Source organism: Colobus angolensis, unplaced genomic scaffold (genome assembly GCF_000951035.1).
Source record: "Colobus angolensis palliatus isolate OR3802 unplaced genomic scaffold, Cang.pa_1.0 Scaffold603, whole genome shotgun sequence".
NCBI classification, from domain to species: Eukaryota; Metazoa; Chordata; class Mammalia; order Primates; family Cercopithecidae; genus Colobus; species Colobus angolensis.
The window spans coordinates 381575-395736 of record NW_012119633.1 but is presented as its reverse complement, the minus strand read 5'-3'; the positions used below and the strand labels follow the sequence as shown (position 1 = coordinate 395736).

The window sequence follows — 14162 nt, the reverse complement described above, 5'->3', positions numbered from 1 at the left end:
AAGCTTAGAGTTCTACCCATAATTAAAAGTGATCCATTAAATTCTTCTGGAGATGTAATATTACTAGCACTGATAACTGTACCCTTGCTACCTCGTTGTCAAGTGAAGAGAGGGCTGTTGTTTGCTTGATATGTCTACTCAGCTTCTACTAATGTGAATAGGCAATCCTCAGGGATAAAAATATATCTATATAGGTCTGACATGTGAAACACCAACTCATTAAGTTTAATTCTGCAAAGAGATGTGAAATTCTTTCTGACATTACGAGAACAGCAATTTAACAGGCTTTGGTAAACTAAATATAGAGTGAAATTATTGAAGATTGGAGGAAACAAACTCAAATTCTGGCAATAAAAGTCACCAAGATTTTGGTAACCTGACTTGAAAAGTTTTTATAGTATTAAAGAACCACAACACCAAAGGACAATAAAATATGTTGCCAATTACATTTAAAATTATGATAAATACGAGATGCTAATTGTATCGTGTGGAGGAACATTCATAGAATGAGAAATCATTTTAAACTCTCCTTTTTCCTCATCGATCTCAAGTTGTTAAAATAAACAAAGACTTCAGGGTATATTTGGAACTCATTTTTCAAAACTGTAGAAATTGAATTTCCAAAATAGTCTTTAGAAATAATTTAGCTAGATGAATAAAATTGCTGGGGAAGTCTATCTCTACTCATGTGGCGAGACTGAGTAAGTCAACTTTTCTATGGCCCTGAATGCAGGATACTGTCATCAGTGTATGGAGAAGCTGAAGTAGAACGTATTCCGCCACAAGACCTGACTTGGCCTTGGAGAAGATATAGCCGTAGATCTTTCTAACACCTCTAAAAGAGAGAAGAGTATGGATTATTTTACCTCATGTGTCAACTCCTTTATTTTTCCACTACTCCTGTGCTCTTTTTTCACATAAGGAGGAAAAATAGGCACTAATAATGCTCTTAGATGCCTATAATACAGACATTTGCATAATCTTGCTAAAAAAATGGACGACATGAACTATTGAAGTTCTTTCTCTTTTCACTGTCTTTTTCCTCTAAACACCCAAATTCCCCAATTTTCAGCTCCGTGTAAAGCTTATTCAATCCTTATAATAAAAAATTAATGCTTACAGATTTAAGGAATGCCCCTTCATCCCCTCTCACATATATTTAAGATGAGAAAAAATGGCCACAGAAAAGAAAACAAACAAGAAAATGAAAAGGCAAACTTCAGAATAAAATAAAATATTTGCAAACCATATATCTGACAAATGATTAATATCTAAAATATACAAGAAACTCATATGACTCAATAGCAAAAATAATAATAATAATCCAATTTAAAAATGGATAAAAGCCAGATGTGGTGGTGGTGTACATGTAGCTCCAGCTACTTAGGAGACTGAGACAGGAGGATCAATTGGGTCCAGGAGTTTGAGGCTGCAGTGCACTGTGATTGAGCTTATGAATAGCCACTGAACTCCAGCCTGGGCTACATAGCAAGACCTTGTATCTTTAAAAAATGATGGGCCAGCGAGGCACAGTGACTCATGCCTCTAATTCCAGTGACTCATGCCTATAATCCCAGTGGCTCAGGAGGCCGAGGAAGAATAACTTGAGGCCAGGAATTCAAGAACAGCCTGGGCAACATAGAGAGACTTTGTCTCTTCAAAACAACAAACAAACAAACAAAAAATTAACTGGACATGGTGGAGTGCACTTGTCGTCCCAGGTACTTGGGAGGCTGAGGTGGGAGGATCACTTGAGCCCAGGAGTTTGAGGCTGCCGTGACCTGTGATCATGCCACTGCACTCCATTCTGAACAACAGAGGGAGAACCTGTCTCAATTTTTTAAAATTGAAAAAAACCTGAATAGACTTAAAAAAAGAAGAAGAAGAAGAAGAAGAAGAAGAAGACATACAAATGGTTAAGAGATATAGGAGAATGTGCTGAACAACACTAAGCACCAGGGAAATGTAAACCAAAACCACAATGACATATCTCACACCTGTTAGGATGGCTATTATCAAAAAGACAAGAGATAGGTGTTGGAGAGTGTACGGAGAAAAGAGAACCCTTCTACAATGTTGGTGGGAATGGAAATTGGTACAGGCATTATAAAATGCCACTTCTGGGTATATACCTGAAGGGAATGAAATTAGTAACTCAGAGAGATATCTGCACTCCCATGTCCATTGAGCATTATTGACAATAGCCAAGACATGAAAGCTACCTAAGTGTTCATCAATGGATGAATAAAGAAATCATGATATATATCTACCTATACCTATACACATAGGTATACCTATATGTATATACCTACATCTATATAAACCTACATACATTACACACACACACCCCACAGCTGTATATATAATGGAATATTATTCAGTCATAAAAATGAAATCCTGCCATTGGCAACAACATGAATGAACCTGGAGGAAAATATACTAAATGAAATAAGCCAGACACAGAATGCCTAATACAGTATGATGTCACTTAGATATGGAATGTAAACATGTTGAACTTATAGAGGACTGAATGGTGGTTGCCGAGGGGTGAGGGAAATAGGAAGATGTTGATCAAAGGGTACAAACTTTCAGTTATAAGATGAATAAGTTCTTAGTATCTAATGTTCAGTATAGGTATCAATAGACATGTCAATTAATTGTATTGTAAAAATCATTATACAATATTTACATATATCAAATCATCACATTGTACACGAAGCTTGTCCAACCCATGGCCCATGGGCCGCATGCGACCCAGGATGGCTTGAATGCAGCCTGATACAAATTCATAAACTTTCTTAAAACATTATGCGATTTTTTTGCAATTTTTTTTAGCTCATCAGCTATGGTTAGTGTATTTTATGTGTGGCCCGAGACAGCTGTTCTTCTTCCAATGTGGCCCACAGAGGCCAAAAGATTGGACACCCCTGTCATACACTTCAAATATATATAATCCTTATTTGTCAATTAAATATTTTTAAATTAAAAAAGAAAGAAGACAACAAGAAACAATTACATGAGTAAAATTTCTTAGAAAAGCATAGTGAAAACTCAATTTGCGGCTAAATTTAGCTGAGATCTCAGTTGAGAACTTGTATATTTTCTAGAAACCAGGCACGTCTGGAGGGATGATGGAGGTGGATTAGCTCTGCATCTATTACATGTAAGTCCTGTGGGGAGGGGAAAATTTAAACCAAAAGAAGAGGGAGTTAAAACACACAAGGGCAGTACTAGGGATGGATAAAATGGCATAATTCTGAATAGAGCCTGTGACTTGCCATTCAACTTGGTACCCCAACTCAATTCCTGTGGACCCATGGTTGAGGTTTCATACATGGAGAATGCAATAAAATAATAAAAAGTAGAAGAACTGCTTCAATAAAGTTTTTGTAGATCCTTAAGAGTAACACTACTCAAGCCTGGTGCGGAGGTTCATGCCTGTAATCCCAGAACTTTGGAAGGCTGAGGAGGGTGGATCACTTGAGGCCAGGAGTATGAGACTAGCCTGGCCAACATGGTGAAACATCGTCTCTACTAAAACTACTGAAAAATAAGCCAGGGTGATGGCGGGCACCTGTAATCCCAGTTATTTGGGATGCTGAGGCAGCAGAATCACTTGAACCTGGGAGGGGGAGGTTGCACTGAGCTGAAATCTCACCACTGCACTCCAGCCTGGGCAACAGACTGAGACCCCATGTGAAAAAAAAAAAAAAAAAGTAGCACTACTTAGTACCCCACTTAGTAAGGTGCTACACCAGTGGAAGTAAAGAGAAATTTTCTCCATTGTAATTAACTACCGAGCCACAGGATGGATGACAAAATATTGGCACTTTGATGGGTTCATAACTGCAGGAGCCTGCGGCAGACATCAGGACAACCTTACGTGTCAGAGATGCGCATGTCAAATACTTAAGTGTTTCTGACACAAAACTAACACCGTTTCTAACACTGTTTTTGAGCATAAAATATGTGCTCAAAAATGGTTGCTTACTAATATGTTAATTACTAAGAGCAGCACCCTTAGAAGTTATGAGCTGGATTATGTCTTCCCCCAAATATATATGTCAAACTCTTAACTCTTTGTATCTCAGAATGTGACTGTATTTGAAGATAGACTCTTTAAAGAGGTAATCAAGTAAAATTGGGTTCACTAGGGTGGGCCCCAATCCAATATAGCTGATGTCGCTGCAAGAAGAGGAAGTTTGGATATAGACATGTCCAAAGGGAAGATGATGACACAGGAAGAAGACAGACTTCTACAAAACAAGGAAAGAGGGTCTGAAACAGATTCTTTCTACACAGCCTTCAGAAGGAACCAACACTGCCAACGCCTTCATCTCAGATTTCTACTTTCCAGAGCAGTGAGAAAATAAATTTCTATTTATTTTTTAAAAACAACCAGTCTGTTGTACTTTGTTACGCAGCCTATCAAACTAACACAGTTATCATTAGCTGCAACAGAGTATATTATGCCATCAATCTAGAGGAAAAGACAAAAAATGGTCATAGCTGATATGACTAGTTCCTAAGCATTTATTCACTTATATGTGTTAATTCAATAAATATTGGTTGGTCATTACTATGTACCAGACATTGTGCTAAGTGCTAGAAATTCAAAGCCCAATAAAGCATAGTCTTTGTTCATGAGGAACTCATGGTCTTGTGTACGAGTGTGAGATTGGGAGTGAGAAAAAAGGAAGAGAGGAGGAAATAGAGGAGCAAAATGATAGAAAGATCATAGGACAGCTAATGAGTAACCCAACGGTTATAATTCCATAATCAGTACTGTGAAAAGTAGGAAACAGGCATAGGGTTTTGTGAATGTGTAGAGATGGGCTATCTAAATAGAATGTGGGTTAAGAAAGGCTTTCCGAAGAAACTATGTCTTTAGCTAGGCATTGATACATGAATGGGAGTTAGTTAGACAAAAATAGAAATAAAAGGCATTTCTATTTCAGATACACCATCTCTTTCCTTTCTTTCTGAACTTCTTGAATTAAATAGAGAGGTCCTGTAGTATTGATACAAGAAGGGTCAGAAAAATTTAGTTTTTTTGCTCTTCTGTTGATATGACTTCTTTCCTCAGGTTGAATGACCTAAAAAATGTAGAGTTTTTATACATATGCAGCAAAGTTCAGTTTTGTATTCAAATTAAAAATTGAAAGCTACACACACACACACACACACACACACATTTGTGAACACTAAGAAGCCCCAGTTCATGAAGTGTTATCCTTGCTTTATAATTAGCATATCAAACCTTGAGAATAAGAGACTAAAAATATATTTCTACTCATATTCCAGTAATGTAAATTATTATGGTGCTTTTGCAAATCTCTATGTAATATATCATTTATTCTCTTATTTTCAACAACTGATTTGTATCTAGCTTGTGTGACTGTTCAAGATATTCTTTCATAAGTTTAGTGATGAAGTCTGAAGTTACACAGAACAGTACATGCATTAACATCTCCTAATATTTCATTTTGTGTACAAGTAGCACTCCTATGTGCTATGGAATGAACTAATACCTCTGTATATCAGTTCCCTGTCTATAAGAAAGTTGATAATCTTTTCTCCCATTAAAAATGGTGAAATATACTTCAGTACAAATAGCTGTTCTAGTGTTATATTATATTCGAACAGTAAGTAATATAGGCGTATGAACTGAAAAGAATGATGATAGCATATCTGAATAGTTCAGAGGCTAAAGAAAGCAAATTTTAAAAGGAAAGCATGACAATAAAGAATTAAGATGACATGTAAAATATACTAATATTATCTTCCAAGTAAGTCATTTAGGCTTACAAAGACCATGGTGATGATGACGACGATAATTACATTCAGTGAAAATATCAAATACAGTCACATTTTAATTTACCCATTTTCTTTTACAAGTAAAAAAAGTAGAAAAAAATCGTATTTCTTTCTTTCTAAAGGAAATGTATCTATTTAAAAATAGGTCTTCTTGCCAGCCTTTTTTATTTTTTATTTATTCATTTTTTTTGAGACAGGGTCTCACTCTGTCACCCAGGTTGGAGTGTGGTGGCCTGATCATGGCTCACTACAGTCTTGAACTGCTCAGCTCAATTCATCCTCCCACCTCAGCTTCCCAGGTGCCTGGGGCTACAGGTGTATACCACGGTGCCTGGATAGTTTTGTATGTTTTGTAGAGACGGTGTTTTGCCATGTTGCCTAGACTGGTCTTGAACTCCTGGGCTCTAACAATCCACCCACCTTGGCCTCTCAAAGTGCTGGGATTACAGGTGTGAGCCACCATGCCCAGCAAACCTCCTTCTTATAACCTGCTTCACAATGAAGAATTCAACAGAAATTCTTTCAGTGTCAGAATTTTCACTGGATGCTTTGACTTCTATGGAAGACTGGGAATACAGGCTGCATGACATGCTGTCCTTGCAACTACTGGAATTAGACTTATGGTTCATTTGAATACATATTCTAGATATAACCTAGCAAGATTTTTTTCCTAATGCTATTAAGATTCTAACCTATCATAATAACTTGGCCTTTTTCGGGGGGGGGGTGGCAGATGGTATTCATTATGACAGGATAGAGAATGAAAACTGCTGAACTCGAAAGGCTTTCAGACAAAACTTTGGCAGCTTGAGACCTTCTAGACTCTGCCAAAAACCTAACAACAAAATAAAGGCTGCTCCCAAATCTGATTATGGAGACCAGATTTAGCATCTCAAACAAAAATACATATTAAAAAAAAAGAACTATAGTAAAATGCTAAATCATGTAAGGTTAAAAAGAAAAAAAGACTACTTATGAAAATATCTCCCTTACCAACTCAAGTGATGAGAGGATAGACTTTGTGATGTCCAAAGAAATACAAACAAAATTCAAATCAAAGAATATAAAATGAATTTTGAGGAAAAAATCCTGTGTTCTCTCAAAGAGTTAACTTTTAAAGTGCACTTCTCCAAACCATGAAATAAAAATCTTGTTTTCATAGCTAAATTGGAAATATTGGGAGAGAGTCCAAAATGGTGAGCTTTGTCTTACTGTTTGTTATAAAAAGCAAACATACAAATGCCTGGCATGAAAGAAAAACTTGTTTCTGTCAAATACATTCTGTTCAGGAAGAGTGCATCCGTGTGAAAATATGACCCCTATAATGGTGCCAAGTTTAGCAAAATCTAAGGTGATCTGTTGAGGAAGTGCTAAAAGCAGCTTTAACTTACACACCCACTGTTTAAAAGCTTTCAAAAACAATCTGAAGGAGAACACTGATAACATGCTTTTTTGGTAATTCACCTCTCCTTTTTACTTCCTTTGTCTCAATTTAGAAACTAGATAAATATATTGTTCCTGAAAGAACTGGAAACATGATGTTTAATATGGAACCTATGTTTATCATCATTCTGGTTTGCATGTCCTGGGTACTAAGGTTTTATATTTATTTATATCCCTTATGAGTTTAAAATAAGTATCTTCTTCAACAGTCCACATTTGCAAGAGCTCAGTTCATATGATGTCTTTATGGCTTTTTTAAAAATTGTTTCTCTTTAAAAAGTCCAAGTTAAAATATTGCATATGGGAGACATTAATGCTTTAGCTTTATGAAACATTGTGATAAAATGTATGGTAAAATTCCTAAAGGAGTTTTGCTTATTTTAAAACTTTGGGAATTGTCAATTCTTTCTGTTAATTTTAATTTTAATTTTCAAGATTACATGAAGGTTGTATTTTTAAACAAATTTCTCCTAATTTTTTCATTTCTTAAAAAACACAGCCAACACGACTTCTGCTGACATGCACAAGCAAGGATGGAACTCTCTGCCATTACCCCATCAGAGTGTTGTTGCCAGTGGACCAGGAACACCACCGAGGCCCTTCCAGCACAGCAGGTTCCTAATCTTGAGGGACCAGAGAACAAAGCCAGGGGCCCAGCTGTAACATGCCCAGGGTTACAGCATGCAGGCCAGGACTGCTGAGCTGCGCCTTGGGCCCCTGAAATTTTCAAAACAATAAAGTCAGTTGACTGAGTCCACTTTATACCACAATCAAACTCTCAAGGGCAGCAAAGAAGATAAAACCAAAAAACACCATCCAAAGGAGAGCACCTTCAAAGAATAAAGGAACATCACCCATATGGCTGACAATGATCCAGCACAAGACTTCTGGCAACTCAAAAATCCAGTGTCTTCTTACCTCCAAATGACCCCACTGGTCCCCAACAGTAGTTCTTCACCAGGCTGAAATGGCTGAAATAAACGACATAGAACTTAGAATCTGCATAGGAAAAAAGATCATCGAGAGTTAGGAGAAAGTCGAAACCCAATACAAGGATTCTGAGGAATCCAGTAAAATGATACAGTAGCTGAAAGATGAAATAGCAATTTTACGAATGAGCCAAACTGATCTGATAGAGCTGAAAAACTCACTACAAGAACTTCATAATGCAATCACAAGTTTATTCAATTATTTATTATTATTATTATTATTATTAAAGACAGAGTTTCACTCTTGTCACCCAAGCTGGAGTGCAATAGCACAATCTCAGTTCACTGCAACCTCCGCCTCCTGGGTTCAAGTGATTCTCCTGCCTCAGCCTCCCAAGTAGCTGGGATTACAGGTGCCCAGCACCGTGCCCAGCTAATTTTTGCATTCCTGGTAGACACAGGGTTTCACCATGTTGGCCAGGCTAGTCTCAAAATCCTGACTTCAGGTGATCCTCCCACCTCAGCCTCCCAAAGTTCTGGGGTTACAGGCATGAGCCACCATACCCGGCCTATTTAATTTTTAAAAATTATTATTTCTATCATTTTTGGAGAATAGGTGGGGTTTGGTTACATAGATAATTCTTTAGTGGTGATTTCTGAGACTTTGGTTTACACATCACCCAAGCAGTATACCCAATGTGTAGCCTTTTATCCCTCACGCCCCTTGATATGTCTTGGGTCTGTGTCCCCACCCAAATCTCATTTCACATTGTAATCCCCAGATGTTGAGCAAGGAACCTGTAATCCCCAAGTGTTGAGGAAAGGGATTGATTGGATCATAAGGGCAGTTTCCCCAATGCTGTTCTCATGATAGCAAGTAAGTTCTCATGAGATCTGATGGTTTATAAGGCAGTTTTCCCGGCTCTCTCTCACTCTCTTTCTCTGTCTCTCTCTCTCTCTCTTTCTCTCTCTCTCTCTCTCTCTGGTTCCAATTTGCATGTTCCTGATCATTAGTAATGTTAAGCATTTTTTCATATCTTTGTTGGCCATTTGTATATCCTCTTTTGAGAATTATCTATTTATGTCCTCAGCCCACTTTGATGCGATTATTATTTTTTCTTGCTCATTTGACTTCCTTGTAGATTCTGGGTATTAGTCCTTTGTCAGATGCATACTTTGTGAATAATTATTTCCACTCTGTGGGTTGTCTGTTTACTCTGTTGATTATTTCTTTTGCTGTGAAGAGCTTTTTAATTTAATAAGGTCTTATCTACTTATCTGTGTTTTGGTTGCATTTGCTTTTCGGTTCTCGGTCATGAACTCTCTGCCTAAATGAATGTCTAGAAGAGTTTTTTCGATGTTATATTCTAGAATTTAGATGGTTTCAGGTCGCAGATTTGAGTCTTTAATACATCTTGAGTTGGTTTTTGTATAAGGTGAGAGATGACCCTGCAGTTTCATTGTCCTACATGTGGCTTGCCAATTATCCCAGCATCATTTGTTGAATAGAGTAGTCCTTTTCCCACTTTATGCTTTGGTTTGCTTAGTCAAAGATCAGTTGGCTGTAAGTATTTGGCTTTATTTCTGGATTATCTGTTCTGTTCCGTTGGTCTCTGTGCCTATTTTTATACCAATACAATGTTGTTTTGGTGCCTATAGCCTTGTAGTACAGTTTGAAGTCAGGTAGTGTGATGCCTCCAGATTTATTCTTTGTGCTTAGCCTTGCTTTGGCTATACAGGCTCTTTTCTTGGTTCCATATGTATTTTAGGATTTTTTTCCAGTTCTGTGAAGAATGATGATGGTATTTTGATGGAAATTGCATTAAATTTGTAGATTGCTTTTGGCAGTGTGGTTATTTTCACAATGTTGATTCTACCCATTCATGAGCATGGGATGTGTTTGCATTTGTTTGTGTCATCTATGATTTCTTTCAGCAATATTTTGCAATTTTATTTGCAGAAATCTTTTACCTCCTTGCTTAGGTGTATTCCTAAGTATTTTATATATTTTTTGCAGCTATTATAAAAGGCAGTTAGTTCTTGATTTGATTCTCGGCTTGGTTGCTATTGGTGTATAGCAGTGCTACTAATTTGTGTACATTGATTTTGTATCCTGAAACTTTACTGAATTCATTTATCATGCCTAGAAGCTTTTTAGATAAATCTTTAGGGTTTTTCAGGTATATGATCATATCATCAGCAAACAGCGACAGTTTATCTCTTTATCAATTTTGATGCCCTTTATTTCTTTCTTTTGTCTGATTGCTCTCGTTAGGACTCCCAGTACTATGTTAAATGTAAGTGGTGGACGTGGGCATCCTTGTCTTCTTCCAGTTCTCACAGGGAAAGCTTTCAAATTTTCCCCATTCAGTATAATGTTGGCTGTGGGTTTATCATAGTTGGCTTTTATTACTTTAAGGTATGTCCCTTCAATGCCGATTTGCTGAGGGTTTTAATCATAAAGCAATGCTGGATTTTGTCAGATGCATTTTCTGCATATATTGAGATGATTATATGATATTTGTTTTAATTATGTTTATGTGGTTTATCACATTTATTGACTTTTGTATTTTAAACCATTCCTGCATCCCTAATATAAAACCCACTTGATTATGGTGGAATATATTTTGGATACGCTGTTGCAATCAGTTAGCTAGTATTTTATTGAGGATTTCTGCATCGATGTTCATCGGAGATATTGGTCTATAGTTTTCTTTCTTTGTTATGTCTTTCCTGGTTTGGGCATTAGGGTGATACTGGCTTCATAGAATGATTTGGAGAGAACTCCCTAAATCTGTATCTTTTGAAATGGTTTCAGTACTATTGGTACCAATCTTTATTTGAATGTCTGATAGACTGCTGCTGGGAATGCATCTGGTTCTGAATTTTTTTTTTAGCAATTTTTTTAATTACAATTTCAATCTCACTGCTTGTTATTGGTCTGTTCAGAGTTTCTATTTCTTCCTGGTTTGCCTATTTCCAGGAAGTTTTTATTGTTAAATTATTATTATTATTATTATTAAGACAGAGTCTTGCTCTGTCACCCAGACTGGAGTGCAGAAGCATGATCTTGGCTCACTGCAGCCTCCAACTCCAGGTTCAAGCAATTCTCCCGCCTCAGCCTCCCGAGTAGCTGGGACTACAGGTGCAAACCACTATGCCCGGCTACTGTTTGTATTTTTAGTAAAGACAGCATTTCACCATTTTGGCTAGGATGGTCTTTATCTCCTGACCTCGTGATCTGCATGGGATTTTCTTTTCTGTTGCATCATCAGGCTGCAAATTTTTCAAACTTACATGTTCTTCTCCTCTTGAATGCTTTATATGTTCTACTCCTCTTGAATGCTTTACCACTTAGACATTTCTTTCACCAATACCCTAAATCATCTCTTTCAAGTTCGAAGTTCCACAGATCTCTAGGGCAGGGGCAAAATGCCACCAGTGTCTTTGCTAAAGCCTAGCAAGAGTTACCTTTACTCCAGTTTCCCATAAGTTCCTCATCTCCATCTGAGACCAACTCAGCCTGGACTTAATTGTCCATACCACTATCAGCATTTTGGTCAAAGCCATTCAACAAATCTCTGGGAAGTTCCAAATTTTCCCACATCTTCCTGTCTTCGGAGCCCTCCAAGTCTCTAGGAAGTTCCAAGCTTTTCCACATTTTCCTGTCTTCTTCTGAGCCCTCCAAACTGTTCCAACCTCTGCCTGTTACCTGCTTGCAAAGCTGCTTCCACATTCTCGGGTATCCTTATAGCAGCACCTCACTACTTCAGAACCAATTTACTGTATTAGTTCCTTCTCACACTGCTATGAAGAAATACCAGAGACTGGGTTGGGAACGCGGAGTGGACAGATTCAGTTCAACAGGATTCCGGACTGCGCTGTGCTATAAAGCAAGTCAATGAGCTGAAAGAGAAGAGCAACAAGGCCCTGAGCACGGCAACATAGATGATGCCTTACAGTGCTACTCGGAAGCCATTAAGCTGGATGCCCACAACCACGTGCTCTACAGCAACTGTTCTTCCCCCTATGCCAAGAAAGGAGACTACCAGAAGGCTTACAAGGATGGCTGTAAGACCATAGACCTAAAAGCCTGACTGGGGCAAGGGCTATTCACAAAAAGCAGCAGCTCTACAGTCCTTAAACCGATTTGAAGAAGCCAAGTGAACCTACGAGGAGCACTTAAAACAGAGGCAAATAACCCTCAACTGAAAGAAGGTTTACAGAATATGGAGGCCAAGTTGGCAGAGAGAAAATTCATGAATGCTTTCAACATGCCCAATCTGTATCAGAAGTTGGAGAGTGATCCCAGGACAAGAACACTGCTCAGTGATACTATCTATCAGGAGCTGATAGAGCAGCTACGAAACAAGCCTTCTGATCTGGGCAGCAAACTACAAGATCCCTGGATCATGACCACTCTCAGCGTCCTCCTTGAGGTCGATCTGGGCAGTATGGATGAGGAGGAACAGGTTGCAACACCTCCACCACCACCCCCTCCCAAAAAGGAGACCAAGCCAGAGCCAAAGGAAGAAGATCTTCCACAGAAGAAGAAGCAGGCACTGAAAGAAAAAGAGCTGAGGAACAATGCCTACTAGAAGAAATACTGACCCAGCCTTGAAGCATTAGGACAAAGCCAAGGAGCTGGACCCCTGCAACATGACTTACATTACCAATTAAGCAGCGGTATACTTTGAAAAGGGTGACTACAGTAAGTGCAGGGAGCCTTGTGGGAAGTCCATTTAAATGGGAGAGAAAACAGAGAAAACCATCTACAGATTGCCAAAGCGTATGCTCGAATTGGCAATTCCTACTTCAAAGAAGAAAGGTACAAGGATGCCACCCATTTCTATAACAAGTCTCTTGCAGAGCACCAAACTCCAGATGTGCTCAAGAAATGCCAGCAGGCAGAGAAAATCCTGAAGGAGCAAGAACGGCTGGCCTGCATAAACCCGGACCAGGCTTCGGAGGAGAACAAAAGCAGAAAGGGGACTATCCCCAGGACGTGAGGCGTTATACAGAAGCCATCTAAAGGAACCCGAAAGATGTCAGATTATACAGCAATCGAGCTGCCTGGAGTTCCGCCAAACTCCTGGAGTTCCAGCTGGCACTCAAGGACTGTGAGGAATGTATCCAGCTGGAGCCAACCTTCATCAAGGGTTATACACGGAAAGCCGCTGCCCTGGAAGCGATGAAGGACTACACCAAAGCGATGGATGTGTACCGGAAGGCGCTAGACCTGGACTCCAGCTGTAAGGAGGGGGCAGACGGCTGCCAGCGTTGTATGATGGTGCAGTACAACCAGCACCACAGCCGCGAAGATGTAAAGCGAGGAGCCTTGGCCGACCCCAAGGTGCAGCAGATCATGAGTGACATAGCCATGCGCCTTCAGATGCAGAAGGACCCCCAGGCACTCAGCCAACACTTAAAGAATCTTGTAATCCCACAGAAGATCCAGAAGCTGATGGATGTGGATCTGATTGCAATTCGGTGATGACTTGTTCATCCCCACTTCCCTTGCCCTCTTGTGGAAAGAGGAGCGGGGACTGCAGCAAGCAGCACGGAGGGGAAGGGAGAGCAGGAGGAGAGAAGGCCTCATCTCTCTGTATTTATACATAAGCCCAGGGAAGACACAGAGACTTGTACCTGGGCTGTTCGTGCCGCTGCTGCCTCTGAGCCCTCCCAGCACATGCATGGTGTCTTCACCACTGCCCTCGAGTCTCGTGTCTCCTTCCCCTGCCCCCAGTGGCTGTCTCGGCTGCTCTCCCATAGTTGGTTATTTTTTATTTGGGGCAGTGGGCACGTATAGGGAGGAGAGGAGATTCTTTCCAGCCTCGGGTCCCAGCTGTCTCATGTTGTTTATTCCGAGTGCCCTTCGCCAATAAAACAAGCCTGTTGGGCTAGATTATTAAGGAAAGGAAAGGAAAGGAAAGGAAAGGAAAGGAGAGGAAAGGAGAGGAAAGGAGAGGAGAG

General features: G+C 39.3%; 1 pseudogene; it reads left to right on the top strand.

Annotated features, from left to right (window-relative positions):
* The first annotated feature begins 651 nt into the window (after positions 1 to 651).
* On the top strand, positions 652 to 13959 carry LOC105527041 (annotated as a pseudogene).
* The last annotated feature ends 203 nt before the right edge of the window (positions 13960 to 14162 follow it).